The sequence below is a fragment of the Emydura macquarii genome, unplaced genomic scaffold (genome assembly GCF_026122565.2).
Source record: "Emydura macquarii macquarii isolate MOO-44397 ecotype Brisbane River unplaced genomic scaffold, CSIRO-AGI_Emac_v2 contig_2897, whole genome shotgun sequence".
In the NCBI taxonomy this organism is placed as follows: Eukaryota; Metazoa; Chordata; order Testudines; family Chelidae; genus Emydura; species Emydura macquarii.
The window spans coordinates 43,013,007-43,025,877 of NW_027133034.1; the positions used below are offsets into that span (position 1 = coordinate 43,013,007).

Genomic DNA, 12,871 nt, shown 5'->3' on the forward strand with positions numbered 1-12,871 from the left:
TCTTGTCTGAGTTAGTGTGCTAAAAATAGTAACCAAGGTAGCATAGGCAACCACAGCATGGCTTAGCCACCTCCAGTATAAACCTGCCCGAATTTTATGGATACATACTTGGGCTACTAACAAAAGCCGCTGTTGCTTGCCTGTGCAACTGTGACTACACTATTATTTTTAGCATTCTAGCTCAGAAAAGAGCTAGCACAAGTACATCTATGCAAGCTTGGAATCACACATCTAGCTTATAATATAGACATGGGTCAGGATTTCATCCTAAAGCTTTTGAAATCAATGGCAAAACAAATATTAAGTTCAGTGGGACCAGGATTTCACCCTAGTTAAATTACCACAGACCAGAAAGGAAGTTTGTGATAGAGTAGGGTGTCACAGCCAGATCACAGACAGCCAGACCAAGTGGTCAGAGCCAGAGTCCACAGTCACAGACAGTAGTCAAGCATCAGCTGGGTCAGGGGAGTGGGGAAGCAGAAGACAAAGTGGAGATCAGAAGCTCAAGTCAGTAACCAGAGTCAGGCTCACTCAGTGTACCAGGAAGTCAGAGGCAAGCTATGAAGTGGGCAGTCAAAGCCCGTTGGACTCCACTTATTTAGGCAGCTTCTTGTTCTGCTGCTATCTTAAGAAGGGCCAGTGAGCCAATTGGCTGCTCTGGGACTTTGCCAATAGGACCTCAAGGGTGGAGCCTCAGACTGGGGCTGGCCTTTATCAGTCCTGTGTAAGCAATTGGAAGCAGGCTACCAAGTGGAGGGTTTACAGGTTGCTCTCATAAACCAGGGTTTGAGGTCATTATACAGAGAAATGAACTCTGGTCACCTGAATCCCTAGCTGGCAATCAAACCACCTTTCTTTTAGAATTTACTGTCTTCCTCTTGTGGAACACCCCCATCAGTCTATTTTCCCAGTAGGGCCTAGTGTGCACTTGATAGGCACTAGCCCACCATATAGGGATAGTCACATTACTCTGCACCAGCCATTGTGCCTTCTTGAAGCATGCCAATTTCCAGAGCTCCCCAGGGAACAGGGGAAGACATCTATTGCTATGCACCCAAGGATGATGCAGCATACTTGCATCTGTGTGTCCAGCCAGAGTAATTGGAAGCACTCCCTGCATTCAAGATAGCACCAGGATTGCTAGCACACTTGATCTCTGTGCAGGGAGGAGAACAAGGTGGAGGTGAGGGATGCATGTAAGAATATACCTTTTCCCTCCTTTGTGTGACCCTGCAGGTCCAGGAGCTATCTGGCTCTAAGAAGCTGTCCCTATAAGAGGAGACTCCCACTTAAAAAGAAAAGTCTTAAAATGTTTAAGCAACAATATTTCACCAACTAAAAATTGTTATTTAAATTATGTGCATTTAGAGGGTGTCCATTCTGCTGCTGCCTGAGCATACTTTATGGTGCTTATAGCTGGGTCTATTCATATTGCTCAATAGAGGAGCAAATGAGCCATGCTTTTCTATAAACAGAACAGAGAAAGGCTATCCAGGACTTTTTCTTCTGTGGAAAGTCTGCATGAAGAGAATGCAGCTTGCATCTCTATAAAGGCAGCTAGGGTGGCAAGCTGGCTAAGTGCATTAACTAACTAGCAACACCTGAATGCTTTCCCATTAAAAAAAATTTTGCTCAAACACTTCCTTACTGTGGTAACACTGAGGAGGAAAATGCCATAAGAATCCCCACAAACAAGCCCTGCTTCAGGGCCATGTTCCAACCCCTTTGTGTCTCTTGCAGAACCTAGATGGGTTGCCCAACCAGGAATTCCTACATTACTACTTCCCCAGGCAGTGTCCAACCTAGGTGCATGCCTGTGACAGGATAGGTGTGGATGGAGTTCTCTGTACTCTAAGTATTTGGGACCTCAGAGCAGCCTGAAGGCAGCTTAGCATATTTACCATACTCAATTTAACTACTCACAGTGCAGAATATTAAACACATACCTAAGTCTTTGCAGAATCAGGGCCTTAGATAATTTTCATTTTGAAAATTCCTATGCTTTGCATAGACTTTTGATATTAAAAAATCCAGCATCTTTGGTTTTACAGGTTGAGGGCTAAAAGATAGTAACAATAAGCTTTTTAAAATCTCTAAAGACTCTCAAAAAGCTTTCCTGGCATACACCAAAAAGCAGGCCCTTTGTTGGGATGATATGCATTACTCTCTTATGTTTTCACTCAAGATTAAAGTAGCCACAGCAAACAAGGGTCAATTAAACCTTTATATTGCACCACCCATTATGAATTTTCTCTCCATAAACAAAAAACTAAGAGTATACATGAACCCACACCCCAGTCCACTCAAATATAAGTCAAATAATAGCAAAAGCTAGAGAACAAAATGCCATTAAAAGTAAGCCATTTTAAATAAATGCTAGTTATACAAAAACTGCTGCACTTTTAAGAGTGCAGGAAATCCCAGTGTGACTAAACAGCTGTGTGATAGCTGCTCCCCAGCTGCGATGTTCATTTATTGTTTGTAACATCTATCCCTCCCCTATTTATCCCAGAGGTATCATTAATGTGAACAGAATCATGTCTGAAGGAGAACTACTACTACTACTACTAAGGGGAGCAAACCGTGGGGAAGCCTAAAATTGTAAGTATTTTAGCTGCCAGTGAAAATATTTTAAGAGCTCTAGGTAGCACTCTGTGGCTTTGGGGTGAGGTTGAGAATCTGCAATTGTTGCTGACCTCAGTTGGAGTAACAAGTACTTGGGATCAGGTTATCAAATGCTGCTGCCTCTATACTTAGCCATATGTGTAGTCCTTTTGCTCCTTATGAATGCACAACTTTCATTGCTGTCTGGATGTAAACGTTTTACTTACTAGTTTTTATGAAGGGGCAAACCATGGTTGAAAGTACATGTTATTTAAGTGCTGAGAAATGACACAAGATATAGGAATGTAGCACAGTTGACAGTAGAAGTTATGAGTTAACTTTTTATATATAAAATGTACCTTTACATTATCATTTTATTATCCTTATCATTACATTGGTCCCATTTTTCCTCAAATAGTTCAGTTATTAACTGAACACAATCATTAGTCAGGTCACTTTATTTTTCTTTTGTTTCATTTGTTCTGGACAACTACATTTCTGAGATGATGGATTCAAGGGGAAAAGGAAAATGGTGAGTTCCCAAAATGATGGGCATGCTAGATGATCTTAGCAGCTGTAGATGCCAAATAATTTAGAATGGGTTGTCCAGGAACTAAGGATATTGAATATTTCATAAGATTATGTTGTTTGGATGTCAGATGTTGAAATATGACTCCCTATATTACTGACAGCTACTTAGTGCATGTGTAAACCATTATTTGCTATTAGAAAATGCTGAGAGAATTCAGGCAACAAATAAGAATTTTGCTCTTCAGGAGGACTGAACCCACTCCCCCCCTCTCACCTCTCCGACCCTAGTTTGCACCTGGTGCAATCATTTAAATCTATGCAATCCAAAAAATAGTGTGGACATAAAATGCCACTAGATCAGAGTGGAAGCATTTGACATCCACTTTGTACAAGTGTAAATGGCTGCACAAAGAGCACAGCACTGGGGAATCAGGCCCAGACTTTACTGAATTAGTACATGCTCCCTAGGTCAGAACAGTCATCAGCTCCCTATTGTGACAGCCAGATGCCCTATCCTTAAGAGCAGAAGAATAATGCTCTGTGTTTAAATCATGAGAAAGGACTTTTACATTTTTACTCAAATACCAATCCCTCTCTGCATGTGTGTGTGTGTGTGTGTGTGTGTTGTTTTTTGTGTCTGTTGTTTATTTTCCTTCTAGATCTTATATCTGTTTCTGGCAATCGCCAGTGAATGTTTGTTTTAAAGATTCCGTTTCTGAGTAGAAAGGCGAGAGACACTGACATGCACTTTCCGTAAACAAACAGGAAATTAAAAAAAAAAATCAATACATTCTGAAAAAAATGTCCAAGCAAATTGCAAAAGGGAGGAAAAATTGCTTTGTCAGACAGCAAAAAAGAAAATGATGGCTAGCTGATAACATTATATATGAAAAGTATTTCTTCAAACTATTAGTCATGAATGTCCCCGTGAATATAGGCCATTAGACAGTACTGCTAATTGATCTCTTTATCCTATTCCATTTATGTAGGTTGCAGGGGGAGGGGAATGGTGCGACTTAATTATTTTCATCATAAAAATTACATAAAAGACGCACACAATATATTGCACCAAAAATGCCAGCACAAAGACCAGCGTGCCAATGATCAATTGAAAACAATTTCCAAATGAGAAATGTTCCAATCTGTGAAATTTCCAATATTGGGAATTGATTTGATTAGTGCTCTTATTATAAATCATTGGAATGGCTCTCTGATTCCTACTACAGCCATTCATGTTACATTTGTCTTAGTGGCTTATAATCCATAAGATAAAATAATTTTTTTTTTTTTTTTTTTTTTTTTTAAGAACAGCGACCTTGAAACAAAATATAGATGGAAGAGAGAGATCATTTTAAAATAATGAGCTCAACAGACCATGTTTTAAAATACATGGAAATAAGAAATGGTGATATCAAAAGCAAACTGCCATTTGAGTACAGACATGCTTAGAGTTCAGCCAGAGTACTAACTACTTACTATTGATTCTGGAAAGCACTGAATATCTGCATTAAAGTACAATAACATTTACTGTCCATTTCTTAAAGTTGTTATTGCTGGTTTGATGCATTGTTAGTTTGTTTATTTTAATCTTTAAAAATGCTGGTGAAATGTGTGCTTCTAACAAGTGATCAAAGCGTTCATGTTTCTGGTTTGCAACTGATCAGTCCCCCTCTTTTTTTTGTATTGTACATCGTGGCATGGCAGAGTGAAATGTTTATTTTCATTTTACAACCAATACATTCAGGATGGTTTTACAATTAGTATGATTCCTCCCACCCCTTTTATGTCATGCAGATAGATAAAAAGAAGCATAAGTCACTAAATGCCATATTTTCAAGTCACTTAAAAAAAGGTTAGAAAAGGAAATCTGAAAAGCAGCTGCGTAGCTTTGTTCCAAATGAAGAGAAATAAGAAAATCAGAAGGAGACACTCTAAAGCAAAGAAAATATGTTTGCATGCTGGGAAGAGAGGTCAGGTGGGTGTTGGGGAGAGGGTGAAGTCTGATGGAGGTGGATTTGAGACTATTACTCCAGGCTGTTAGACAATAGTTTTGCCAGAACATTGCCTCTTTACCACAGAAGCATACCATGTTTGCATAAGCAGTCCATGCTGGCTACTACAAGAACCACACTTATTGCAACAGGAGTATTCTTTCATCAGAAACTCAAAAGCATTTCTCTTGTAGACCAGAAATCCCATACATAGAAGTCATGCTTCTAGACAGCTTATGCAAGTCTAGCAATTATAACTCTAAAAATACAAAGGCAGATTAAATGAACAAGATACAGCCATGGAGAACTGAGCAGCATCGTGTATGGAACTTTTAGTGCATATCCTGATGGATATTTGATTAATGATATCTGGATATACAATATTTATTACTTTGCCTGACATAGAAAAGAATAGAAGCAGATGCTAAACCAAACCAAAATCAGCAAAACTCTAACGGAAGACTTGTAGGTTGGGCCACTCTTTTGATTTGTAGGGACTTCTACTTGCCAGAAGATGGAAAGAAAAGGTTCTTTTTTCTAAGCTTTGGGCTGTGACCCTTCATAGTCTGTCTAGTAGAACATGACTTTCCACAGGACTCAAAGCAGTTGCTTGTCAAGAATGTGCAAGTAATTTCAGATAAAAATATCATGAAAGCTGAGCTTTGGGGATGTGTAAGGGATTTATGAAGAAAATTGCCTTGATTAAAAATTTCAAATGTGACAGATATGGCAATTTCCTGCAATACCTTTGGGAGATCATACTGCATTAAGTCTATGTGTCATTGTGGGTCAGGTACTGCATGTAGTTCCATGGGAGTGATGACAACAACTCCTCCAGGAATTAAGAACAGTGGGGGTTGATTAGGCAAATTCATTCAGGTTGTAACACTTCCAGAGAAAGTTCACCTATGTTGGTTCACCTATGTTGGTTCAAACTGGATTCTCCAGAGACCAACAGACAAAGAAAGGATTTTTGTTTAAATGGACTCAGGGGCTTCTTTTTGATCTGGTAAATGGACAGGACCTTCCAGTCAAAGGGGGGCCCCCAATCCTTCCTGGGAAGGATTGGAAGTCTTTGGCACTGATCTCCCATAAAACTGATGGGTGATCTCTCTTAAGCTTTTACCAAGTGTACAGGAACTTTTATTGTTTAGGGTGTTTTCTCTGTAATACTGTCACTTGAAGAATAAATGTGCTTGCTTAGAAAGAGCTGTGTGATAACATTGCCAGCAGTTATCACACTGTTCATAAACCTTTGGAGAGAAAGCAAAGCATGGATGCTGGTCTGCTTAGGCAGTCTGATTTGCTGGGGCCATCACAGTGTAGGCTGGTAGCTGTGCTGCCTGGAAAAACTGGTGGTCAGGAGGAAAAGAAGTGATGGCTTAGGAGCCAAGAGCCTGGAGTAGGTGCCTTCAAGGAACCAAGGAGGGGGAATTCAGGTATAGGTGCCCTGAACTGTGGCAGTGAACACTTTAATTTTTTTAAGCTACAAAGATTGATGGTCTAAAGAGCTCTGTGTTCAAGGTATCAAATTTTCAAAGATTAGCACCCAAAATACATTTGCAAAGTATACATACACTCTTACCACAAACAAAACTAACTTTTCGGAGCTGAGGACAGAGGCATAGAAAGAGATAGATAGTTAAGTGTCCACTTAATCCATATACTATGCATACCCAAATGCAAAATCTGCCTAAGCCCACTCCAAATTTGCAAGAGTTTAGGCATCTTGGAAAGTCTAAACTGAGTATAAAACAAAGATAGCACGAAAAAAATACAGCACTTACAGAGAAACACTCCTAGCTAAGGCCCCAACCCTACCCCCACTGAAGCTGATGGCAAACACTCCTTTTGACTTTAATGGATCAGACCCTATGACAATAGCTATTCTCCAACACATACATCAGAAGTGAGGTAAATGCTAGCCTCTTACAAGGAAGCTGTCTCCTGGTACTGACAGTACTAGTGCCCGTTTCCCAAATGTAATTTTTAACATAGTGCTACATTTTCTAGAATGACCTCTGCTTGAGTGTCACCTACTCAGGTTCAAGATAGTTTCTTAAATGAATCCCTCTGGAGTGGTGCCTTTTTTGGAGAGGAGAAAAGCTGCCATTGAAGGAGTTCCACACGCAGTCAAACCTCCCAAACGTGGCCAGTACGTACAGATTTTTATGTGACATACACACCATTCAAATAGCATTTAAATATATACAAAGGTCAGCGAGGAAGGGTTATGTGTTCTTTCTATTATGCTATAGAAAATACTTCTGTATCAGGTAACTCAAGTAAAATGTCCACCTTTGAATAGTATTAATTTGGAATGTGTCTCTTCTTAATTACCTTTTATTCTGTGATTTTTTTTTTCCTTTCCGTTTTCTCTTGTTAAGCACAGTTTTTTCCAAAGAAACCCAGATTGGTTGTGTTGATTGTTAGTGGGATAAAGAAATGTTTAGGAAGCCCTCTCAGTCAAGGGAAGAAATAACATCTGAACTCAGGAGAGGCAGTCAAGAGAAAGGCATTAGCTAGAACATTGGGTCAAAACCTGCAGGCCTCCTTCCCACATGATGTTGACTGTGGTCAGGGTATGTACTAAGGGAGTTAAATGTTCTGTGCTTGTACAGAACCTAGCACAATGGGATCCTGGTCCATGACTGGGGTTCCTAGGCATGATGGTAATAAAAATAATAATTTTTGTGGTTATTGCTACTGATAGCTGCATGTGCAATTCTTAGGCAATTTTGTGGGGGGGTTTTTGTTTTGTTTTATTTTTTGCAACCTCCTCCTCCTCCCCCTTTGTTTGTCTCCTCTACCATGTGTTTTATCTTCTAGACTGTAAGTTCTTTGGGGCAGAGACTATCATTACTTTATAGCTGTACCGACTTTAGCACAGTTGACCTCAATCTTCTTGAGGCCTCCAGGCACTACCACAAAACAATTGTTTAAAAATAATTCAACATGATGTAAGCCAAAGGAAGAGTTAGTGCACAGAAATGGGATAGCTCTTTCAGGACACTGTGATGGTGTGCTCCTACACCTTTTGCATTGCTATTTCAACCTGCCAGGTTCTATTTCACAATGTGGAACGACATATTGTCAATTCATCATGATTACTTTTGTTGTCTCTTTTTCCTCTGTGCGGAAATCTTTTTAACTATCTGGAAACCTGGGTGGCTTTTGCCTGCATGATCCAGGCAATGCCCTTCAATAAAACTTACCAACTATTCATATGAAATGTTGATATGAAATATATTTCAAAATGAGTGATGTGGAGTAAAGTCCTCTGACTCTAGTAATATTCCTCTTATTTTGAAATCACAAAGCCTTTTAGCTCAATTTGCAGCTAAGTCTCTGAAACACAGATGGCACAGCTCCATTAAATACTCTGTTGTAATTTAGTGGTTCCTCCCCTGGGTTCTGGAATATAGTATGAATGAGTTGTTAAAGCTAACGGTGCAGTATAAGGTCTGAAAATAAGACACAAGATTTTTTTAAATCATATTCTGAGTTTTCTCCCTCAGAATAAAATGCTTTACCAGACTCATCTTACTATTTGTTACATAGACCCTAACAGAACACTTAAGAAAAAGCTTCCCACGTTCTGAGATATCTAGAGAATTGTAGGTTCACAGTTTAAATGGTTAAAATATAAGTATTGGTAAGATGAAAACAGCGTTAGGGGTTTTTGAAATGATAAACTCACTCAATAAGTTCACCAGCTACTTTGTCCAATAACTTATTTTCAAGACTTATTTTGTAGGTTTATAACTGAATAACATTTAATAAAGACATCATCCTAATACTGTACACTTAAATATAAAAGTGCAAATTTCACAGATTCTAGTGGTGTCACACCAGAGATAAGCTCAGTTGTTAAGCTTTTAAGATACAGATTTTAGATTTGCCTCTCAAAAGTGGACTTTCAAAACCTATTCCTTTGCTTAGCAGTTTGTATCTGTGCCAACTCTCTTAGGTCAGTGGGTTTCAGACTGTGGTCTATGAAGTGGTTGCAGGTTTTCTTCTTTCATCTCATGGTGCTGAATGTGAAATTGAAACAAGAGGCAGACCTGCCATCCTAGAAACTTTCAACTGTTAAACATTTTAGTTTTCAAGCAGAGCCCTCTTATATTCTTCTGCCCCTTTGTGTTGCCAAGCAGGAACTGAAATGTATTAACAAGGTTTTCTCAAACGTTTCTTAGAAGTAAATGCAACTCCGATCAAATTTGCTGCTGCCTCCAGAATTGGAGGCCAAGAAGACGTGAATCAAAAGTAATCTAGAGAGGTCAGAACAATTGGGTCTACAGTCGAGGAGACAAACTTGGTAGAAATCATTGGAAGGTCCTACATCAAGGGAGAGAAACCAAGCAAAGGTACAAGCAGAGAAGGGTGTAACACAGCAGCCAAGCCTAAGTTTTATAAGGGGCCAGATGCAGGAGGATTTAGGAAACTGGGAGCAATCTGGTTGAAGATGCATGACACAATGCATACGGAAATTGAACAGAGGAGGGGCTGGGACACTTGTCACTTTGTAGAGTGCAGAAGGATTTTATAATCTGATTAGGGAGTCCTGTTGTGGGGCTGGCACTTGTAGGAGGGTTTGAGTACCTATCTCTCTGCCAATAATGTGAAATTTCTTCCAGCATATAACCTTGCACACTGGTTAAATCCCACTCCCACAATTCTGCAATCTATAGACTTCCATAGTGTAGTCACAAACAACATTTACTGCTTTCAGCCTTGCAGGCTGCACAGAGTCTGTATACGAGATGCTGGTTTGCCATTAGTGATGCAGAAGTATGAGAAGCCACTTGTTTCATTTAGACAGTAAAAGTTGGTTTTGGAGGTGAAAGGAAACATGTAAACATAAGGATACTGATGGTGCCGCCTCCTCCTCATATACTGTCAGGAAGGGGGATTCCAAAACTGGGGGAAGAGAAGTCTTATGTTTTGGCATCAACTTGGTGTGTTTTGCTGTACCCTCCCCCTCAAGCACTTACCTACCTGTCCTCTGATTAACTTGGCATTACAGGGCATTTGTTTTGAAGGTTTGGAGATGGAAGGATCTTCTACACCTTGTGTACCCAGAGCTCATATTGACATAACTGGAAACTTTGCATGTGCAAAGAAGGCAGGACTGAGTCATATATGGGCAGTGACAAAGGAATTCTTTCTTCCCCAGTGGCAGTGTAAATGAAAGGGAGAATTCTGGCCATCTTCCAGAGGTGGCAATAGGCAGATTTCTAAAATTATTATATATTTTTTTTCTTTGTTCTAAGCCAAATATGTAATGAGGACTTTGTGGAATCAGTGCAGCAAGTTGTGAATGATGTATGACATGAAAAATCCTCCAGTGCACAAAGTACATACTTATTAGAAAACGTTATGGGAAAAAAAAACTATTACCCATCTGCAGTAGCTGCTTTTTTATAACCTTAATTATAATTGAGGTTGTAATATAATTAGCAGCTGCACACCTCAGGCTTTGAGCTTCTCTTATCTCACAAGCTAAGCAGGTTCAGATCTGGTCAGTACTTGGATGGGAGAGTCTGATAAAGCTAATCCCTAAAGTAAAGGCGGTTTCTAAAATAAAGTTGTTATCTGAGATCTTCTAAAGATGTCAGAAGGGTAATTCACGGGTTATGTTCTTGCTCTTGGACGAATTCTAAAATGTGGGTTAGTTGGTGGTAGGGATAAGCTGTTTTATCATTGTTGGGTTTGTGGTGTGTTTGTTTTATTTTTATTTTATTTTTGGTATTACAGTAGCACTTAGACCTTGTCTAAACTATGTCGGTAGAATTTATGTCATTCAGCGGTGTGAATACACCACCCCCGAGTGACGTAATTTATACCTACCTAAGCACCTGTGTTGACAGTGCTATGTCAGCAAAGAGCTTCTCCTGACAACATAGCTACCATTGCTCAGTGGGGCCAGAGTAATTAAGTCAATGGGAGAGCTCTCTCTCTCTTTGACTAAGAGCATCTGCACTACCAGTAATACAGCAATGCAGCTGCACCGCTGCAAGTGCTGTAGTGTAGATGTAGCCTTGGGGTAGGTCTTTGCTGCAATTAGACGCCCACGGCTGGCCCATGCCACGTGACCTGACCTCCTGGGGCTCAGACTACAAGGCTGTTTGTTTGCACTGTAGATGTTTACATTCAGGCTCTAAGCCCTTGAGAGGTGGGACAGTCCCAAAGCTTGGGCTGCAGCAGTTAAACAGTCCCAGAGCCTGAGTTGTGGGAGCCCACGTCAGTTGGCATGGGCCAGCTGGGGGTATCTAACAGCAGCAGAGACATATCCCTAGGGGTCCTGAGTAAAACCGATGGATGATGGATGAAATGGGTGGGTGGGTGTGTGTCTGTGTGTGTGTGGTACTTTGGGATTCTAGGGATCAAATGCACTATCTAAATGTATGTTATTACTTTGGTGGCTTCATATTTTTTTAAGAAAAGAAAAGGGTCTGGTCCACTTATTAATTCTCTTTTTTGACAATTTAATGGGATGAAATTAAATTAAAAAAATCAGAAGAAAGTGTTCTGATACGGAGTTCTAAGAAACAGTGGAATAGTTTCTAAAAGGGTTGCGGTTGTAACCCCACTGCTTACAGGCATTTAAAACTAGGCAAAGCTTTTGGGAAAAAATGATAGAGCCAATCATGAACTGGCAGCCGATGGACTGGATGACTAAAGAGGTAATTTCTGTCTTTAATTTTATGATGTTTCTCTTTGTTGTCAAGCTAACAGTTTTGTCATGGATTCAGACTTACATATGTATTTTTAAAATATCTTGGGATTTTTCCAAATCCAATGGTCTTCAATAATCAGTCATTAAAAATAGAATATTAATACTCAAACTAGTATTACTATAAAGGTACTTATGTGGAAAATAAAATTCATCATAGCTACCTAAAATTAAGTTATTTTAAAACATCTAAAGATCCTGCTTACCCTCCCACAAAAGAGATAATTTGTGTCCATTCCACTGAATGTTAATAACTAGAGGAGGGTGGTTCATAGAATGAGAAAAGAGAGGAAGGATGGTTCAGAGTGTATTAACCTAGGATTTGGGAGATCTAGGTTCAGTTCCCTGTTCTGCCACAGACTTCCCCTGTGTCCTCACTTAATCTCTTCCCTATTTGTTAAAATGGGGATATAGCTTCCGGCTATCTCACAGGATGTTGTGAGGGTAAATGTATTAAAAATGGTGAGGCATTTGGATGCTACAATAATTGGGTCATGTAAGTACTAAATAGGTAGGGGTTTTTTTTGTTTGTTTGTTCTTTTTTTAAAGAAATCATATCGAATATCCAGCTATTCAAGTAGTGCACGTTTAAAGTGTTTTGTAAAGTGGTCTGCCCTTTGACCTCCGTCAAAATCCGACACAAGTTAGCAGTCACCAAAAGTTATGTAGCGGCCTATGTGAAATGAACTGGCGGGACATCATTCCCTGGCAGAAGGTGGCTGTGGGGCACAAACAGTTAACCTTCAAGCTACCAAATACTGATGTGGCATGTAAACTGAACTTCCGTAGTGCTGGATCAAGACCCCCATCCAGTTCAGATGGTCTGCCAAAGTGAAAAAGGGTGGAAAACAGGTTATCATCAGGATGTGGCGGGGCGGGGGGGCGCAGATTGGCACCATTCTGTTCTGTTGATAGCAAGTATGAAACATCAGAACACTTTTGTAGGGGAGAAGGGGGAGGCAGTAATTGTTGCCTCTAAGACAAAGCCCCTAATAGTGGGACATCTGTT

The 12,871-nt window shown here is 39.9% G+C and overlaps 1 protein-coding gene across 1 annotated transcript in view; it reads left to right on the forward strand.

Annotated features, from left to right (window-relative positions):
- Positions 1-2,531: 2,531 nt before the first annotated feature.
- EDIL3 (EGF like repeats and discoidin domains 3) overlaps positions 2,532-12,871 on the forward strand; it is a 378,557-nt gene continuing 368,217 nt past the window's right edge. The window contains exon 1 of the mRNA XM_067568453.1: positions 2,532-2,601. The gene's annotated coding sequence lies outside the window, so the exon portion shown is untranslated. The remainder of the gene's footprint in view (positions 2,602-12,871) is intronic.